Source organism: Oncorhynchus nerka, unplaced genomic scaffold, assembly GCF_034236695.1.
Source record: "Oncorhynchus nerka isolate Pitt River unplaced genomic scaffold, Oner_Uvic_2.0 unplaced_scaffold_2811, whole genome shotgun sequence".
Taxonomy (NCBI): domain Eukaryota; kingdom Metazoa; phylum Chordata; class Actinopteri; order Salmoniformes; family Salmonidae; genus Oncorhynchus; species Oncorhynchus nerka.
Window position 1 is genome coordinate 8,175 of NW_027038486.1, and position 20,978 is coordinate 29,152.

Here is a 20,978-nt window from a genome sequence, read left to right on the forward strand (position 1 = left end):
GGTGACGGATCACTAGGAAAGAGGCGAAACAAGAAACATGATTGACTCTGTGGTGCTTCCTCCACAGTCAACAGAGTTGTGAGGGGTTTCTCTCACAGAACATTTGTCACTTTTCTTATGAAGACTCAAACTATGTCTCACCTTCTTTTCCCCCTTCTACAGATGAATGTGTACTTCTTGGAGAACCCTGGGAAACATTAGGGTGGTGTGAATACGTACAAGTCTAAAGCATTATCATTTAGCCCCCCGAAGAGGTAGAAAACATTTAGAACTGTATAATTCAACACAATCATTACAGCCTTGGTGTGAATAAGTCTAAAGCATTATCATTTAGCCCCCGGAGGGCCAGAAAACATCATTCAACTCAATCATGACAACCTTGTTCAATTAAACTACAGATGCAACTGGTAACTTTCATTTCCTGGTGACAACTCACTTAACTACACATTCTGTCAATACTTCAAATAAATACCCCTGAAAACCCAGTTACATTAGAAACCAACCCCTCCATTTCTAAACAGCAGGAGCACAACTTTTGGCAGTAAATAAAAGCTACATGTTTCAAGTTTAATTTTTAACACATTTAATGTAAAAACATTTCAAATGAATTCCAGTTGATTGCATATTGTAAAATCTGACAATGCAGAAATAATGTACATAACTAAATGCAGAAGTAAACTGAAACAGGCCATTTTGCCACTGCCTCACATGCTGAGTGCTAAGATGACACAAATGTAAACATGTGAAGAGGTGGAGAGAGTCTTACCACAGAGGAAGAAGGTGTCTGACTTATGGATGCTGGGGTCTCAGCCTGCTTATATCTGGTTGAAACTGACAACCAGGCAAAAGTTAATTATGGACCACTCTGGTAAAGGACATGGATTGACTGAGAGACCTCTGTATTTCTGTGTCTCACTAGCGCCACCAACTCCCAGGAGAACCACACTCCCATTACATTACTTTTTAATGGAATATTTGTCTCTAAATTGAATTGAGTTAACATCGATAAGAGATAATAATAATTAATAATTAATAATAATTATGACAGTATCAAAAGTTTGCGGTATCAGATTGACTCCAATGTTTCTACCATAGCGCCTCAAATACTGTAATGGAGTTCCTGTTAACCCAATACCACTAAAAACATTTCACAATAATCTGACCTTATTTCATTCAATTTTAGTTACATTCATCTTTATCGGCAACTTAATGTTTTTCTTTGACCGATTGTTTATACTTTTGCAAACAAATCTGAACTGTCTCCTCAGGTCACCTCATACTTGTGATCTATCATATTAAATACATATTTAAAAGCTGTGTCGTTATTTATCTACAGTATGATCTATTGAAGATGCTGCAGGAGCTTTTTTTGTCTCACATTTCAGTTGTCTAAAAAAACGGTCCAGGAGGATTCTTCAGGCTTACATAACATCAGTACAGTATTTAAATCATCTTATCCACTCATATTTCTGACAGCCAAGTAGCTGCCTCAAACTTTATTACACTCTGAGGTAAACGGTTTAGCAGCTGGCTTCTTTAAAACTGCTTTAAAATGACTATATAGTTACTATAAAGTAACAGATTCCTTTCCATTTCCATGACATTTGAATGAATCCTTTACAAATACAGTTTTAATATCTTTCTAACAGACAGCTCTAGCAAATCAAATTGTATTGGTCATATACTGTACGTGTTCAGCAGATGGGGTTAGCAGATGGTGTTGTTGCTGGTGTAGCGAAATGCTTGTGCTTCTAGTTCCGACAGTGCAACAATATCTAACAAGTAATATCTAACAATTTCACAACATATACCTCAATGCAACTTATGAAGGAGACACCATCAGCAGAGGCATTGCTTTAAATCATTTTAATAAATGTATTTGATCAAGGTCTTCTTTATGGACAGGCATTTCACATTCTTCAAACTCTATCAAATCTTTTGTGTTTCAAAACCTCTGCATTTAATAGTCGTTTAAATGTTCTTTGTGTCTAACGTGGTTCCAGCTATATTAATGTTCAATAGGGTGACGTTCAGACAGAAATGTATTGTGTAGAACAGATATGACTGTCTGTCAGGTAGAATAGAGAATCACGTCAGCTCTATTCAATACATTTCTATCAGCAATGTTCAGAACATTTCACCTGAATACCTCCTGTTTGTTCTGTGTCCGCAGCACATCAGTACAAGAAGCCCCATAGAGGGCAGCTGCTGGATGCACTAGTTGAGCAGATGCCACTGTTATTAGACACAAGATATTTACTTGGCGTGTTTGTGGGTGGAGAACATCAACACCATGCAGACTAAGAGTTTATGAATTCAAAGTTATTTTAATGTGCAAAGATCTGGCATGATATTCGACCTGTGTTTTGGTATCCGAGGGACATAGTGCTGGGGTGGAATAAGAACCTGCACAACCATGTGGATGGGGGCTGTCCAGAACAGGAGTTTCTGGCCTCTGACACTGTTAACTGCCAGATGTCATTAAACCGTTGAGTAAACTGACATTATAAAACTGTCATTGTACATAGTTAACATATTTTGGCAGGACCTTGGGAGGATCAGACAATAACTCTTGATCTAAGACATTTTAATGGTGCCTTCAACGACTTAGGCTCGCAAAGTAGTTTAATCACCACAGACAGGAGTTTGCCTGAGACAACTGAGACACCCAAGAGGCACTGGCACTTTTAACATGATTCAGTCCATTAAAATGTCAGTCAAAATGTACATCTGGATATGACATGTCACATGCTGTGGCATGGATCCACAGAACAACCAAGCTGGATTCCTTCAGCTCTTATTCAGAATCTCAATTATCTCACTGTCCATCTATTATGGTGGCCAACGTCAGCAATGTCAGGACCTCGTGGTCGACCAATAAGGTCTAAATTATGTGCTGTTCTGCCCCGGATCTCTCTGTGGTTCACATTACAGGTTATGAGGTCTTTTCAGCATGCAGTGTGAAGTCAATGGAGGGCTGAATGTAATATTCAACTCAGACATTTACAAGGAGAAACACATGGATCAATTAGCCGTTGTGTTTTTCTATCGAGCTTTACAGATCTTTAGACAAACACACAACCTGTTACAAGAAGTAGTTCCCATGGTGACCCCCCCTGTCAGTGTAGTTCCCATGGTGACCCCCCCTGTCAGTGTAGTTCCCATGGTGACCCCCCCTGTCAGTGTAGTTCCCATGGTGACCCCCCCTGTCAGTGTAGTTCCCATGATGACCCCCCCTGTCAGTGTAGTTCCCATGGTGACCCCCCTGTCAGTGTAGTTCCCATGATGACCCCCCTGTCAGTGTGTAGTTCCATGGTGACCCCCCTGTCAGTGTAGTTCCCATGGTGACCCCTGTCAGTGTAGTTCCTGATGACCCCCTGTCAGTGTAGTTCCCATGGTGACCCCCTGTCAGTGTAGTTCCCATGGTGACCCCCCTGTCAGTGTAGTTCCCATGATGATCCCCCTGTCAGTGTAGTTCCATGATGACCCCTGTCAGTGTAGTTCCCATGGTGACCCCCCTGTCAGTGTAGTTCCCATGGTGACCCCCTGTCAGTGTAGTTCCCCATGATGGCCCCCCTGTCAGTGTAGTTCCCATGGTGACCCCCTGTCAGTGTAGTTCCCATGATGACCCCCCTGTCAGTGTAGTTCCCATGGTGACCCCCCCTGTCAGTGTAGTTCCCATGGTGACCCCCCTGTCAGTGTAGTTCCCATGGTGACCCCCTGTCAGTGTAGTTCCCATGGTGACCCCCTGTCAGTGTAGTTCCCCATGATGACCCCCTGTCAGTGTAGTTCCCATGGTGACCCCCTGTCAGTGTAGTTCCCATGATGACCCCCCTGTCAGTGTAGTTCCCATGATGACCCCCTGTCAGTGTAGTTCCCATGGTGACCCCCTGTCAGTGTAGTTCCCATGATGACCCCCTGTCAGTGTAGTTCCCATGATGACCCCCTGTCAGTGTAGTTCCCATGGTGACCCCCTGTCAGTGTAGTTCCATGGTGACCCCCTGTCAGTGGGGTTCCCATGATGACCCCCCCTGTCAGTGTAGTTCCCCATGATGACCCCCTGTCAGTGTAGTTCCCATGGTGACCCCCTGTCAGTGTAGTTCCCATGATGACCCCCTGTCAGTGTAGTTCCCATGATGACCCCCCTGTCAGTGTAGTTCCCATGGTGACCCCCTGTCAGTGTAGTTCCCATGATGACCCCCTGTCAGTGTAGTTCCCATGGTGACCCCCCTGTCAGTGTAGTTCCCATGGTGACCCCCCCTGTCAGTGAACTTCTCCAGCCAATGGCCACGTTCTGAAACTGGGTGTCATAATGACATGCAGACTAAAGTTTTTTTGGAATGTTACCCGCTGACATAGAAATGTCAAAGTATCAAACCCCAACTGCTGAGCTGTTGTTGACACTCAATTTCATCCCATACAGTCGACAGCAGAGTTGCAAGAAGTACAGACTACCAGAGCAACAGATGAGTTACGAGCCCAATATGGCCATGTTCAGTGTCAGAAATACATCCAGCTTCCACAGCAATCTCTAAGGTAATTTAGCATCGCTTCGTTGCTTTGTTGGCAGATCTGCTGCTATTTGAGCCGTGTTCAGAGGATACGGCCTCCTTCTTATGGACTGCCTTATTTTTAGACTCACCAACTTGTTCATGGAATTAGGATCAGTCCACACCCGTCCCCTCTCTCATCCTCCCAGAGCAGGTCAACCTGTACACAGACACAGGGGAAATACTGCCCATTTAATGTTAAAATCTGTCGACTCTAACATCTAGCACCTGGAAATAATCACAGTAGGTGAGGCATGTCACACAGAGAACATACAAAAAAATGGGAATCCCACACACATAAGGGTCTGGGAGCAGGGGACTCGTCCTAGCCAAGCCTTTAGTAGAGTCTGGGGGAGCAGAGGGGACTCGTCCTAGCCAAGCCTTTAGTAGAGTCTGGGGAGCAGGGGACTCGTCCTAGCCAAGCCTTTAGTAGAGTCTGGGGGAGCAGGGGAGTCTAGCCAAGGGAGTCTGGGGGGCAGGGGACTCGTCCTAGCCAAGCCTTTAGTAGAGTCTAGGGGAGTCTAGCCAAGCCTTTAGTAGAGTCTGGGGGAGCAGGGGACTCGTCCTAGCCAAGCCTTTAGTAGAGTCTGGGGGAGCAGGGACTCGTCCTAGCCAAGCCTTTAGTAGAGTCTGGGAGCAGGGGACTCGTCCTAGGCCTTTAGTAGAGTCTGGGGGAGCAGGGGTCCTAGCCAAGCCTTTAGTAGAGTCTGGGGAGCAGGGGACCTGTCCTAGCCAAGCCTTTAGTAGAGTCTGGGGGAGCAGGGGACTCGTCCTAGCCAAGCCTTTAGTAGAGTCTGGGGGAGCAGGGGACTCATCCTAGCCAAGCTTTTAGTAGAGTCTGGGAGCAGGGGACTGCGTCCTAGCCAAGTAGTAGAGTCTGGGGGAGCAGGGGACTCGTCTAGCCAAGCCTTTAGTAGAGTCTGTCTGGGGGAGCAGGGGACTCGTCCTAGCCAAGCCTTTAGTAGAGTCTGGGAGCAGGGGACTCGTCCTAGCCAAGCCTTTTAGAGTAGGGGAGTCTGCCTTTAGTAGGTCTGGTTGAAGCAGGGGACTCGTCCTAGCCAAGCCTTTAGTAGAGTCTGGGGGAGCAGGGGACTCGTCCTAGCCAAGCCTTTAGTAGAGTCTGGGGGAGCAGGGGACTCGTCCTAGCCAAGCCTTTAGTAGAGTCTGGGGGATTAGGGGACTCGTCCTAGCCAAGCCTTTAGTAGAGTCTGGTTGAAGCAGGGGACTCGTCCTCGCCAAGCCTTTAGTAGAGTCTGGGGGAGCAGGGGACTCGTCCTAGCCAAGCCTTTAGTAGAGTCTGGGGGAGCAGGGGACTCGTCCTAGCCAAGCCTTTAGTAGAGTCTGGGGGAGCAGGGGACTCGTCCTAGCCAAGCCTTTAGTAGAGTCTGGGGGAGCAGGGGACTCGTCCTAGCCAAGCCTTTAGTAGAGTCTGGGGGAGCAGGGGACTCGTCCTAGCCAAGCCTTTAGTAGAGTCAGTGACAGCCCAATCCACTAGACGAGGCCAATGATCAACGTTTACAAGTGAAACACTTCACATCCAGGCACACTATTTGGAAGAATTATTTAAATAATGGTGGAAATGGAAAGTGTTCCTGTCTGCCTGTGAATGAGTTGAATAGAAGGAGTTGAATAGAAGGTGCTGAATAGAAGGAGTTGAATAGAAGGTGTTGAATAGAAGGTGTTGAATAGAAGGTGTTGAATAGAAGGAGTTGAATAGAAGGAGTTGAATAGAAGGAGTTGAATAGAAGGAGTTGAATAGAAGGAGTTGAACAGTAGGAGTTGAATAGAAGGAGTTGAATAGAAGGAGTTGAACAGAAGGAGTTGAACAGAAGGAGTTGAACATAAGGAGTTGAACATAAGGAGTTGAACAGAAGGAGTTGAACAGAAGGAGTTGAACAGAAGGAGTTGAATAGAAGGAGTTGAATAGAAGGAGTTAAATAGAAGGTGTTGAATAGAAGGAGTTGAATAGAGGGAGTTGAATAGAATGAGTTGAATAGAATGAGTTGAATAGAAGGAGTTGAATAGAAGGAGTTGAATCAAAGGAGTTGTGAATAGAAGGTTGCCCAGTTTAACTGCTGTTGTGGTAATGTCCTGAACCTCTATGGCAGCTGTTATATTTGTAAAGACTGAAGACCTGATGATAGGATAATAGGATATGTTAAAAATTACTCTTTGAATCAACCTCTAAAAGTGGTGTCAACTGGTTAGAAGTTAATGAATTCGGTTTTAACACTCAACTTCCTTCTCCCCTTTAGTTAACCCTAATATATAACTTTTCCCCTTTAGTTAACCCTAATATATAACTTTTCCCCTTTAGTTCACCTAATATATAACTTTTCCCCTTTAGTTAACCCTAATATATAACTGTTCCCCTTTAGTTAACCCTAATATATACCTTCTCCCCTTTAGTTAACCCTAATATATAACTTTTCCCCTTTAGTTAACCCTAATATATAACTTCTCCTCTTTAGTTAAGCCTAATATATAACTTTTCCCCTTTAGTTAACCCTAATATATAACTTTTCCCCTTTAGTTAACCCTAATATATAACTTTTCCCCTTTGGTTAACCCTAATATATAACTGTTCCCCTTTAGTTAAACCTAATATATAACTTTTCCCCTTTAGTTAACCCTAATATATACAGTGCCTTGCGAACAATTACTGCTTCGCATACAAGCCAGTGAATTATATGCGTTACAGCTGGATGAGTCAACAGACGTGGCGGGCCTGGCACAGCTCCTGGTATATGTCTGTTCTGTTCAACAGACGTGGCGGGCCTGGCACAGCTCCTGGTATATGTCTGTTACAGCTGGATGAGTCAACAGGCCTGGCACAGCTCCTGGTATATGTCTGTTACAGCTGGATGAGTCAACAGACATGGCGGGCCTGGCACAGCTCCCGGTATATGTCTGTTACAGCTGGATGAGTCAACAGGCCTGGCACAGCTCCTGGTATATGTCCGTTACGTTTACGGGGGTCAATCAAGGAAAGACGTCCTCTTCTGCAAACCACTCGAAATGAGAACAATATGAGAGGATATTTTTTAAATACTGGGCAGCTTTGTGAAATCAAATGGACTTTTGTAGGTCAAGATGTGTTGGTATCTGTACTGATGGCGCAAAAGCCGCACCTTGGGTCCACTGCATCATCTACCAAGTGGCTCTTGGGTCCACTGCAGCATCTACCAAGAGGCTCTTGGGTCCACTGCAGCATCTACCAAGAGGCTCTTGCTGCCAAGGGAATGCCTGACAGCTTGAAAGATGTTTTGGACACTACAGTGAAAATGGTGAAAACTTTGTCAAAGCAAGGCCCCTGAACTTGTGTATTTTCTGCACTACGCAATGATATGGGCAGCGACCATGTAACGCTTCTACAACAGACAGAAGTGTGCTGGTTATCAAGGGGCAAAGTATTGACAGGTTTTATTTAATTGAGAGACAACTTCAAGTTTTTTTTTACTGATCATAATTTCACTTGTCTGACCGCTTATCCTTATCCTTATAAACTTCAATGGGATTAGGGACATCCCAAGGATGCTGGATATCACAGACCATTTTCAAATCAGATTTGAATCACATTCATAGGTGGTTTGAAATCAGAAACAAATCAAATTCATGGTCATGAATAGTTAAACTTGATTAAAAAAAAAAAAAAAATGGATGTCTCTTACGTGTTGGGCGTTAGCTACTCAGTTGACAGTTTGACAAGAAAATGTGCTAGCAAACTAGATTGTATACACTCTAAGGTCGATGTCCCTGCCCCCGATTAAATATAATTAGCATAATTAAAAAACTACCCATCAAAATCTGTCAATTTAATCTAGAAATATCCGGTTCTTTGCCTTGGACGTGTCTCAATCCTGTAGTAGAGGACAACTTTAAAATGTATTTTGTATAGCTAAAGGGTTCCTAAAATTCAAAATGAAATAGCTAAATTAGCCATGGTATGACCATCGTATTAAAACAATTCCATATGTTAGCTTAGTAGAATCCCCGAAAGAGATTCTGGAGGGAAATGGGAGGAGCCTGAAGAATGTCCAAAACAAACAGTTAAATAACCACAGTTAACCTTTCCACCCTGACCTCTGTGAGTCAACATGTAGCATAACTATTCAACACAGTTAACCTCTCCACCCTGACCTCTGTGAGTCAACGTGTAGGGAATGCTTCCTCTGACAGGTGGTTGGCCAGTCTATTTATAGACAAAGTGTGTTAGTGTTTTAGGAAACAGGGATCAATGCAGGACTCAGCAAGGGCTTCTCCATGGGCTGGCTAGACTACGGTGGTGTGTGTGTGTGTGTCTGTGTGTGCTCTATAGGAAACTGGCAGGGGATCTCCACAGTAGACCCAGGTGTGTGTAGAAGGAAACACAATTAAAAATATTTCAAAATGTTTGTATCTTAAATAGCATGAGCAGTGCACATTTGTACCAGCACGAGAAACTCTATATTTCATGAAATGCATAGCATTACTCCGTGTTTAAATGAAGGAATCAGTGTTTAAATGAACTAGCATGATATTGATTCTTGACTACACCATTCACCACAGATGAAAAGGGGAAACATAAGTATCTTTGCTAACACCCTGCAGTCAGGTTTTCACACCAGTAGACCCGCTAGCTATGTAAACAACTCCTTCTGTGAACACGTGATGATGGTTACAAGGCAGTGCATATTTACATTTGGTAAGATAATATTTTTTAGACATTACCATTGGTGTATTAAAAGGATCAGAGAGTGTGTGAGGAAGTGGAGGCAGCAGGGTAACTGAGGGCTTAGTCGTTGCATAGGGTGTTTCCAGTATATGGAGTTCGTGCGTGAAAAACACATTATTTCTTGGGGGTGCTGATGGTGATGCGAGACCTATTCATGACGTCCCTTCCGCACCGCCATGACCACCCATTACAGCTGCTCTTAATACGATGTGCAAGTGGTGTCGTCCTGCGTCAAACTTCCGGGTCCTGTCTTTTGAATGGGCTTGATGATTATATCGACTTATTCATGAATATGTGCTCATTTAAGATATACAGCACCAGTCAAAAGTTTCCATTTCCCCCATTATTTAAATCAGTCTTCCAAATAGTGGATGTGAAGTGTTTCACTTGTAAACGTTGATCATTGGCCTCGTCTAGTGGATTGGGCTGTCACTGACTCTACTAAAGGCTTGGCTAGGACGAGTCCCCTGCTCCCCCAGACTCTACTAAAGGCTTGGCTAGGACGAGTCCCCTGCTCCCCCAGACTCTACTAAAGGCTTGGCTAGGACGAGTCCCCTGCTCCCCCAGACTCTACTAAAGGCTTGGCTAGGACGAGTCCCCTGCTCCCCCAGACTCTTATGTGTGTGGGATTCCCAGTTTTATGTATGTTCTCTGTGTGACATGTGTCACCTACTGTGATTATTTCCAGGTGCGAGATGTTCGAGTCGGACAGGATTTTAACATTAAATGGGCAGTATTTCCCCTGTGTCTGTGTACAGGTTGACCTGCTCTGGGAGGATGAGAGAGGGGACGGTATGGACTGATCCTAATTCCATGAACAAGTTGGTGAGTCTAAAAATAAGGCAGTCCATAAAGAAGGAGGCCGTATCCTCTGGAACACGGCTCAAATAGCAGCAGATCTGCCAACAAAGCAACGAAGCGATGCTAAATTACCTTAGAGATTGCTGTGGAAGCTGGATGTATTTCTGACACTGAACATGGCCATATTGGGCTCGTAACTCATCTGTTGCTTTGGTAGACTGTACATCTTGCAACTCTGCTGTCGACTGTATGGGATGAAATTGGACTGTCAACAACAGCTCAGCAGTTGGGGTTTGATACTTTGACATCTCTATGTCAGCGGGTAACATTCCAAAACAACTTTAGTCTGCATGTCATTATGACACCCAGTTTCAGAACGTGGCCATTGGCTGGAGAAGTTCACTGACAGGGGGGGTCACCATGGGAACTACACTGACAGGGGGGGTCACCATGGGAACTACACTGACAGGGGGGGGGTCACCATGGAAACTACACTGACAGGGGGTCACCATGGGAACTACACTGACAGGGGGGGTCACCATGGGAACTACACTGACTAGGGGGGTTCACCATGGGAACTACACTGACAGGGGGGGTCACCATGGGAACTACACTGACAGGGGGGGTCACCATGGGAACTACACTGACAGGGGGGGTCACCATGGGAACTACACTGACAGGGGGGGTCACCATGGGAACTACACTGACAGGGGGGGTCACCATGGGAACTACACTGACAGGGGGGGTCACCATGGGAACTACACTGACAGGGGTCACCATGGGAACTACACTGACAGGGGGTCACCATGGGAACTACACTGACAGGGGGTCACCATGGGAACTACACTGACAGGGGGTCACCATGGGAACTACACTGACAGGGGGTCACCATGGGAACTACACTGACAGGGGTCATCATGGGAACTACACTGACAGGGGGGGTCACCATGGGAACTACACTGACAGGGGGGGTCACCATGGAAACTACACTGACAGGGGGGTTAAATTACATTTAACCCTCCATTGACTTCACACTGCGTGCTGAAAAGACCTCATAACCTGTAATGTGGATCACAGAGAGTTCCGGTTCAGAACAACACATTATTTTGACCTTATTGGTCGACCACGAGGTCCTGACATTGCTGGCGTTGGCCACCATAATAGATGGACAGTGAGATAATTGAGATCTGAATAAGAGCTGAAGGAATCCAGCTTGGTTGTTCTGTGGATCCATGCCACAGCATGTGACATGTCATATCCAGATGTACATTTTGACTGTGACATTTTAATGGACTGAATCATGTTAAAAGTGCCAGAGCCTCTTGGGTGTCTCAGTTTTGTCTCAGGCAAACTCCTGTCTGTGGTGATTAAACTACTTTGCGAGCCTAAGTCGTTGAAGGCACCATTAAAATGTCTTGGATCAAGAGTTATTGTCTGGTCCTCTCAAGGTCCTGCCAAAATATGTTAACTATGTACAATGACAGTTTTATTATGACAGTTTACTCAACGGTTTAATGACATCTGGCAGTTAACAGTGTCTCAGAAGCCAGAAACTCCTGTTCTGGACAGCCCCCATCCACATGGTGTGCAGGTTCTTATTCCACACCAGCACTATGTCCCTCGGATACCAAAACACAGGTCGAATATCATGCCAGATCTTTGCACATTAAAATAACTTTGAATGTCATAAACTCTTAGTCTGCATGGTGTTGATGTTCTCTCCACCCACAAACACGCCAAGTAAATATCTTGTGTCTAATAACAGGGGCATCTGCTCAACTAGTGCATCCAGCAGCTGCCCTCTATGGGGCTTCTTGTACTGATGTGCTGGGTGGACACTGAACAAACAGGAGGTATTCAGGTGAAATGTTCTGAACATTGCTGATAGAAATGTATTGAATAGAGCTGACGTGATTCTCTATTCTACCTGACAGACAGTCATATCTGTTCTACACAATACATTTCTGTCTGAACGTCACCCTATTGAACATTAATATAGCTGGAACCATGATGATGCTATGAATTCAATAATGTCCCCATAATGTTGCTTGAGTATGATAATCAATATGTTGTTTTGTTGCAGACCAGGAGAACCAGTCCGTCCTGATTACGTACGTTGTTTACTAAAATCTCACTTGAGAAAATGTTTCTACTGCAATATGTTGGGACACTTGGGTGTGATGAAAATACATGACATTATGAATGGATTAGGCTACGCATAGAAATGAGTTGATGAGTGGGGATATTTGTTAATGAGAGAGGTACAGGATAGAGGTACAGGATAGAGGTTCAGGATAGAGGTACAGGATAGAGGTTCAGGATAGAGGTACAGGATAGAGGTACAGGATAGAGGTACAGATAGAGGTACAGGATAGAGGTACAGGATAGAGGTACAGGATAGAGGTACAGGAGAGAGGTACAGGAGAGAGGTACAGGATAGAGGTACAGGATAGAGGTACAGGATAGAGGTACAGGATAGAGGTACAGATAGAGGTACAGATAGAGGTATAGGATAGAGGTACAGGATAGAGGTACAGGATAGAGGTACAGATAGAGGTACAGGATAGGGGTACAGATAGAGGTACAGGATAGAGGTACAGGATAGAGGTACAGATAGAGGTACAGGATAGAGGTACAGGATAGAAGTACAGGATAGAGGTACAGATAGAGGTACAGGATAGAGGTACAGGATAGAGGTACAGGATAGAGGTACAGGATAGAGGTACAGATAGAGGTACAGGATAGAGGTACAGGATAGAGGTACAGGATAGAGGTACAGGATAGAGGTACAGGAGAGAGGTACAGGATAGAGGTACAGATAGAGGTACAGGATAGAGGTACAGGATAGAGGTACAGATAGAGGTACAGGATAGAGGTACAGGATAGAGGTACAGATAGAGGTACAGGATAGAGGTACAGGATAGAGGTACAGGATAGAGGTACAGGATAGAGGTACAGGATAGAGGTACAGGATAGAGGTACAGGATAGAGGTACAGGATAGAGGTACAGATAGAGGTACAGGATAGAGGTACAGGATAGAGGTACAGGATAGAGGTACAGGATAGAGGTACAGATAGAGGTACAGGATAGAGGTACAGGATAGAGGTACAGGATAGAGGTACAGATAGAGGTACAGGATAGAGGTACAGGATAGAGGTACAGGATAGAGGTACAGATAGAGGTACAGGATAGAGGTACAGGATAGAGGTACAGGATAGAGGTACAGGATAACTGATCCCCCGTCTGTGGAAATCATCGTCCACACCATTAATATGATAGATGTCCAACAAACTGTAACATTTAAAGGGGTCTATCAAAGTAAAATGTTAGATGTATTTAGTTAACCTCTTTCTAACCCCCGTGCTCTACTTTAGGGTAAATTCATTAGAATTCACTTCCAAGGTAGCAAACTGGCTAAAGCTGACATTGAGACCTGTGAGTTGATTTTCATTGTTTCTCAATGATTTCCTAAATTCACATATATTCACATATATATTCAGAGAGCATATCATCATATCATTTAATCTCATATTCTCTCTCTCTCTCTCTCTCTCTCTCTCTCTCTCTCTCTCTCTCTCTCTCTCTCAGGGGGAATGTTTCCTTCCTCCATTATAAATACTATTACAATGAGTACATCCATGGCAACAAGGCATCTAGATATGGGTCAGGGCTTTGGGAAAGATGTATCAAGTAATGGACTGTGACAAGTGTATGACAAGCTGTATGACCAGCATCTTGGCAAAACCAAAGCGTTTGAGAAGCCCAAGCCAGCCAAAGGCAAGGCAGAGGCCCACTTCTCCCTGGTTCACTACGCCGGCACTGTGGACTACAACATCACTGGCTGGCTGGAGAAGAACAAGGACCCCCTGAACGACTCAGTTCTTCAGCTGTACGGGAAGTCTTCAGTCAAACTGATGGCGACCCTGTATGTCGCTGCCCCACCTGAGGGTAAGACTAGCAGAACATCAAAAGACTTCATGAAGAACTAATTACATATCAGTCCCATATTCTTTAAAGAGTCAGTCTGCAGTTGCTACATCCATTTGTGGACTTAAAAGATATGTACCCATTCATTCTTGAAGAACATAACTTTCTTGAAGAACATCGGCTTAGTTCAGCCGTTGTACCCCATCAGAAGCCGAAATATAAGCTTTTACTCGTATGCTTGTAAGCAAAGTAAAGGGAAACATGCACTTTACAGCCTCAAAACATTATTAATACTATCATTTTGATATCATGAATGGTCAGTCCTTTAATACATAGATATGTCTATACATTTGAGTGGTTATGTTTCTCCAGACCATCTCTCTGTGTTTTATCAAAACAGGGGCAGGGAGGATGCTTTGTTATTGGTTCAACTGCTGATTCCTGCTTTAAATGTATCACAATTTGTCAGGGTGATTTACTGGGTTAATGTACTCATACAATAGGTGTTATTTTACACAATCTCATTGGCAGCATTAAGATGCGTGTGAAGATAACCTGAGATCCTCTCGTTTATAATTATATTGAACTTTTCTCCATTATAACAGATACAACCAAGAAAGGAGGCAAGAAGAAGGGTGGTTCCATGCAGACTGTGTCCTCCCAGTTCAGGGTGAGCTTTTAAAATGTGGATATTCAGCTGTACTGATTATCAGAAATGATTTCTGAGAACATGGTTTGTAACCCTCTTACAAGAGAACTTACATAAGCTGATGACCAACTTGAGGAGCACTCATCCTCACTTTGTACGCTGCCTGATCCCCAACGAGTCAAAGACTCCAGGTACAATAGATGTTGAGTTAAATATGACATCTTGTCAGTACAGTATCAGCAACACCAACAAACCAGTCTTTAACCTGTTTATGAGTATTTAAAGAGACTTGGTTTGTGTTTCCAGGTCTGATGGAGAACTTCCTGGTTATCCACCAGCTCAGGTGTAATGGTGTTCTGGAGGGGATCAGGATCTGCAGGAAGGGCTTCCCCAGTAGAATCATCTATGCTGACTTCAAGCAGAGGTACACACACAAAACACACACACACACACACACACACACACACACACATGCAAACGCACACGCACGCACACACACACATACACACGCACGCGAGCAAGTGCGCACCGGCGCACACGCATACACACACGCACATGCACACACATACACACACACACACATGTATAAAAAAATACTATTTTCTTCAAAACATTCAAAATATTTTACCCTTTAGTGTGTGTACTTTACTGTATTTATACTTGGGATATTGTTTTCCACAGGAAAAGTAAAAAACAAAAACACTGGAGGAGATCTTTAAGCATGTCACTCACCATGTCACTCACCATGTCACTCACCCACGTCACTCACCCACGTCACTCACCATGTCACTCACCATGTCACTCACCATGTCACTCACCCACGTCACTCACCCACGTCACTCACCCACGTCACTCACCTTGTCACTCACCACGTCACTCACCACGTCCCTCACCACGTCCCTCACCACGTCACTCACCACGTCACTCACCCACGTCACTCACCATGTCACTCACCATGTCACTCACCATGTCACTCACCATGTCACTCACCCACGTCACTCACCCACGTCACTCACCTTGTCACTCACCTTGTCACTCACCACGTCACTCACCACGTCACTCACCTTGTCACTCACCACGTCCCTCACCACGTCACTCACCACGTCACTCACCCACGTCACTCACCTTGTCACTCACCACGTCACTCACCTTGTCACTCACCACGTCACTCACCACGTCCCTCACCACGTCCCTCACCATGTCACTCACCTTGTCACTCACCATGTAACTCACCATGTCACTCACCATGTCCCTCACCATGTCACTCACCATGTAACTCACCATGTCACTCACCATGTCACTCACCATGTCACTCACCATTGTCACTCACCATGTCAATCACCATGTCACTCACCATGTCACTCTATCCTTTCTGTGGACCAGAGATTCCGTCTTCACCATCCAGTACAACATCCGTTCATTCATGAATGTGAAAACCTGGCCATGGATGAAGTTGTACTTCAAGATCAAGCCCCTGCTGCAGGGCGCTGAGACTGAGAAGGAGCTGGCCAACATGAAGGAGAACTATGAGAAGATGACGTCGGACCTGGCCAAGGCTCTGGCCAAGAAGAAGGAGTTGGAGGAGAAGATGGTGGCCATGGTGCAGGAGAAGAATGACCTGGCACTTCAAGTCGCATCTGTGAGTGAGCAACAACCCTCATCAGAGCACATTTAGACACACAAGTACACAGACACTAACACAATCGCTTTGTGGCTAACTCAAGAAAATGCCCATGGTATATATTTATATTTAAAACATTTAAATTGATTTGCTCTGACTTATTTGACTAAATGAAGTCTATATTTTGATACACAAAGTGAAAACACCATTTTTTAAAATTTTGTTCTGAAACCAGGATTCAAAGTATCTGAACGATGCTGAGGAAAGGTGTGAGGGGCTCATCAAGAGCAAGATCCAGCTGGAGGCCAAACTCAAAGAGACGACTGAGAGGCTGGAGGATGAGGAGGAGATGAATGCTGAATTGACTGCCAAGAAGAGGAAGCTGGAGGACGAGTGCTCTGAGCTGAAGAAGGACATTGATGACCTGGAGCTCACCTTGGCCAAAGTGGAGAAGGAGAAGCACGCCACTGAAAACAAGGTCTTGTAGACAGTCCAACCAAACAATAATCCAAAGAATAATCAACTCAAAACAGAAATGTAATTCACGTCTTTTTTTGAGTGCAGTAAAAATTAAGACACAAAATAGTGGAATTTCAGTTGTGGTGGACTCCCCACATTCATTACATGTTCTGCTCCCCCCTCGTTTATGATTTCCATTCAGTCCACTGGCATGGAGTACAGCGCCATCTAGTGTTGAATCTATAGTACAGTACTTGTTGACACATTTCTATTATCCATTTAACCACTTATGGTGAAGTGAGCAAAAACTAATTTTGTTGTGGCCGTTTCAGGTTTAAACCTGACAGAGGAGATGGCGTCTATGGATGAGAGTGTTGCCAAGCTGACCAAGGAGAAGAAAGCCCTCCAAGAGGCCCACCAGCAGACACTGGACGACCTGCAGGCAGAGGAGGACAAAGTCAACACTCTGACCAAGGCCAAGACCAAGCTGGAACAGCAAGTGGACGACGTGAGTGGAGTTTGACATTCTGGCCATGACAGTATGCCAGATGATTTTATCTTCAGTTGTTTAGATTTGACCAACACATGTCTGTTTATATCTTGTAGCTTGAGGGTTCTGACTACAGTATTCCCTGCTATCTTGATCAACATAATGATTCTTCTTGACTCATCCTTGTAATCATGAAATAGTCTTTTGTATGTGATTCTTAAACGCAAAGTGAATGGTAATGTAGGCTCCCTTTTACACTGTCTAACCAAAACAAACGTGTTTGTGTTTGTTAGGGAAGGAGTTTGAGACCACCCAGCTCCTCAGCAAGATAGAGGATGAGCAGTCTCTGGGAGCTCAGCTGCAGAAGAAGATCAAGGAACTCCAGGTACAGGACAGGATCTAAGCTCCAGTACAGGAAAATAACTGACACATTTCTTCTGGTAGCACACATTCTTCCTGGTGGATTCTGATGGCTCAGTAAGATGGAAGATGGTGCTTCTTGCTGGTGCTTCTAATCTGTGTAAAGATGTTGCTTCTTACCTTTGTTAGTTTGGTTCCTGCATGGAAACTGTCTAATGAATATAGTAAATATGTTAGTTTAGCTGGTGTAACTGGTGTAACTGGCTATGTATAAACACATTTATGATAAATATATTTTATTTCACCTTTATTTAACCAGGTAGGCTAGTTGAGAACAAGTTCTCATTTGCAACTGCGACCTGGCCAAGATAAAGCATAGCAGTGGGAACAGACAACACAGAGTTACACATGGAGTAAACAATTAACAAGTCAATAACACAGTAGAAAAAAAATGGGCAGTCTATATACAATGTGTGCAAAAGGCATGAGGAGGTAGGCAAATAATTAAAATTTTGCACATTAACACTGGAGTGATAAATGATCAGATGGTCATGTACAGGTAGAGATATTGGTGTGCAAAAGAGCAGAAAAGTAAATAAATAAAAACAGTATGGGGATGAGGTAGGTGAAAATGGGTGGGCTATTTACCAATAGACTATGTACAGCTGCAGCGATCGGTTAGCTGCTCAGATAGCAGATGTTTGAAGTTGGTGAGGAGATAAAAGTCTCCAACTTCAGCGATTTGCAATTCGTTCCAGTCACAGACAGCAGAGAACTGGAACGAAAGGCGCCAAATGAGGTGTTGGCTTTAGGATGATCAGTGAGATAAACCTGCTGGAGCGCGTGCTACGGATGGGTGTTGCCATCGTGACCAGTGAACTGCGATAAGGCGGAGCTTTACCTAGCATTGGCTTGTAGATGACCTGGAGCCAGTGGGTCTGGCGACGAATATGTAGCGAGGGCCAGCCGACTAGAGCATACAATATACAGTACATGCTATTATTATGTAGTGAGGTTCAATTGTTTCAACTGTATTGTAGTGTTCATTCCCCTGCTCTTACCACCTGTTTTAGGCCCGTATTGAGGAGCTGGAGGAGGAAATTGAGACTGAGCGTGCTGCCAGGGCCAAGGTTGAGAAGCAGAGGGCCGATCTCTCCAGGAACTTGAGGAGATCAGCGAGAGAGACTGGAGGAGGCCGGAGGCGCCACTGCTGCTCAGATTGAGATGAACAAGAAGCGCGAGGCTGAGTTCCAGAAGCTGCGTCGTGATCTTGAAGAGTCCACCCTGCAGCATGAGGCCACAGCCGCCGCTCTGCGCAAGAAGCAGGCCGACAGTGTGGCTGAGCTCGGGGAGCAGATTGACAACCTGCAACACGTCAAACAGAAGCTGGAGAAGGAGAAGAGTGAGTACAAGATGGAGATTGATGACCTCTCCAGCAACATGGAGGCTGTCGCCAAGGCTAAGGTGAGTAGTGATGTTTTGGTCAAGCAGTGTTGAGGATGGTCAGCTAAATTACCATTCAATAAACTGAAGTTGACAGTCCCATATGTTTCACTAACAGGGCAATCTGGAGAAGATGTGCCGTACTCTTGAGGACCAGCTGAGCGAGATCAAGACTAAGAATGATGAGAATGCTCGCCAGGTCAACGACATCAGCGGACAGAGGGCCAGACTCTTACAGAAAATGGTACCATCAACAATGAACAACAAACCAATATAGTTCACCTCAGTAGTTTTTTTTATTTTTTATTTCACCTTTATTTAACCATGTAGGCTAGTTGAGAACAAGTTCTCATTTGCAACTGCGACCTGGCCAAGATAAAGCATAGCAGTGTAAACAGACAACACAGAGTTACACATGGAGTAAACAATTAACAAGTCAATAACACAGTAGGGAAAAAAGGAGTCTATATACATTGTGCAAAAGGCATGAGGAGGTAGGCGAATAATTACAATTTTGCAGATTAACACTGGAGTGATAAATGATCAGATGGTCATGTACAGGTAGAGATATTGGTGTGCAAAAGAGCAGAAAAGTAAATAAATAAAAACAGTATGGGGATGAGGTAGGTAAAAATGGGTGGGCTATTTACCGATAGACTATGTACAGCTGCAAGGATCGGTTAGCTGCTCAGATAGCAGATGTTTGAAGTTGGTGAGGGAGATAAAAGTCTCCAACTTCAGCGTGTCGGGGACTGTAAATTCAGTCCACACAGTTTCTGCACTACGATTCCTCAAAATACAATTTCAATCTAGAAAGAATGACTCATTAACAAGAGGTCCCTCTTTCCCTGCAGGTGAGTTTGGCCGCCAGCTGGAGGAGAAGGAAGCCCTGGTGTCTCAGCTGACCAGAGGCAAACAGGCCTTCACCCAGCAGGTGGAGGAGCTGAAGAGACTGATTGAGGAGGAGGTCAAGGTAAGGCATCCTAAATGGAAACTACCTTCCAGTTTAGAGTTTATCTACACATAGACTGTTTCTACACCTCCCTCAGAGACTTCTACTGTCATCTGTTTTACTCTCCCTCTCTAATCTCTCTTTGTCTTTCTTTCTCTCAGGCTAAACGCACTGGCCCATGGTGTCCAGTCTGCCCGCCATGACTGTGATCTCCTGAGAGAGCAGTTTGAGGAGGAGCAGGAGGCCAAGGCAGAGCTGCAGCGCGGCATGTCCAAGGCCAACAGTGAGGTGGCTCAGTGGAGGACTAAGTATGAAACTGATGCCATCCAACGCACAGAGGAGCTGGAGGAGGCCAAGTGAGTTGCACTCAATAGCAAAGACTAAAATAAACGGTGTGGATGGTGAGGCTGGTACAGGGAACTGAGAAAATGTTACTTCAATATGTAGTGCAATATTTGAAACTGGTATCATTTCCTATTTATGCTATTTTATTCCTCCACTGTGGTTTGTTTTGAGCAGGCAGACCAGTTGTATAAGTGAAGCATTTAGAGAGAGGCTTAGTGCTTTTTTATATTTAATCATGTCAACCCACCCAATTCATATTCATTATATAGACAGGGACGCTTTATTTTGTCTGGATTAGCATCCCAGATAAATCTAAATATGTTTTGCTCATATGATTTGAAAAAAGGAATCATCAGGAGTAGGCAGCTCCATAAGTAAGTGAGTAAACTGAGATATGACTAAGTGTCATGCCCTGACCTTAGTTATCTTTAGTTTTCTATTATTTGGTTAGGTCAGGGTGTGACGAGGGTGATTTGTGTAGTTTGGCATTGTCTAGGGGTTTTGATTTATTTATGGGGTTTAACTAGTCTATATGTCTATGGTTGCCTAGATTCGTTCTCAATCAGAGGCAGCTGTTTATCGTTGTCTCTGATTGGGGACCATATTTAGGTAGACATATTCAATGGATAGTTTGTGGATTGTTATTCTATGTTTAGTTGCCTGTTT

The 20,978-nt window shown here is 44.4% G+C and overlaps 1 pseudogene; it reads left to right on the plus strand.

The window, feature by feature from the left end:
• Positions 1 to 10,927: 10,927 nt before the first annotated feature.
• On the plus strand, positions 10,928 to 20,323 carry LOC135566977 (myosin heavy chain, fast skeletal muscle-like; annotated as a pseudogene).
• The last annotated feature ends 655 nt before the right edge of the window (positions 20,324 to 20,978 follow it).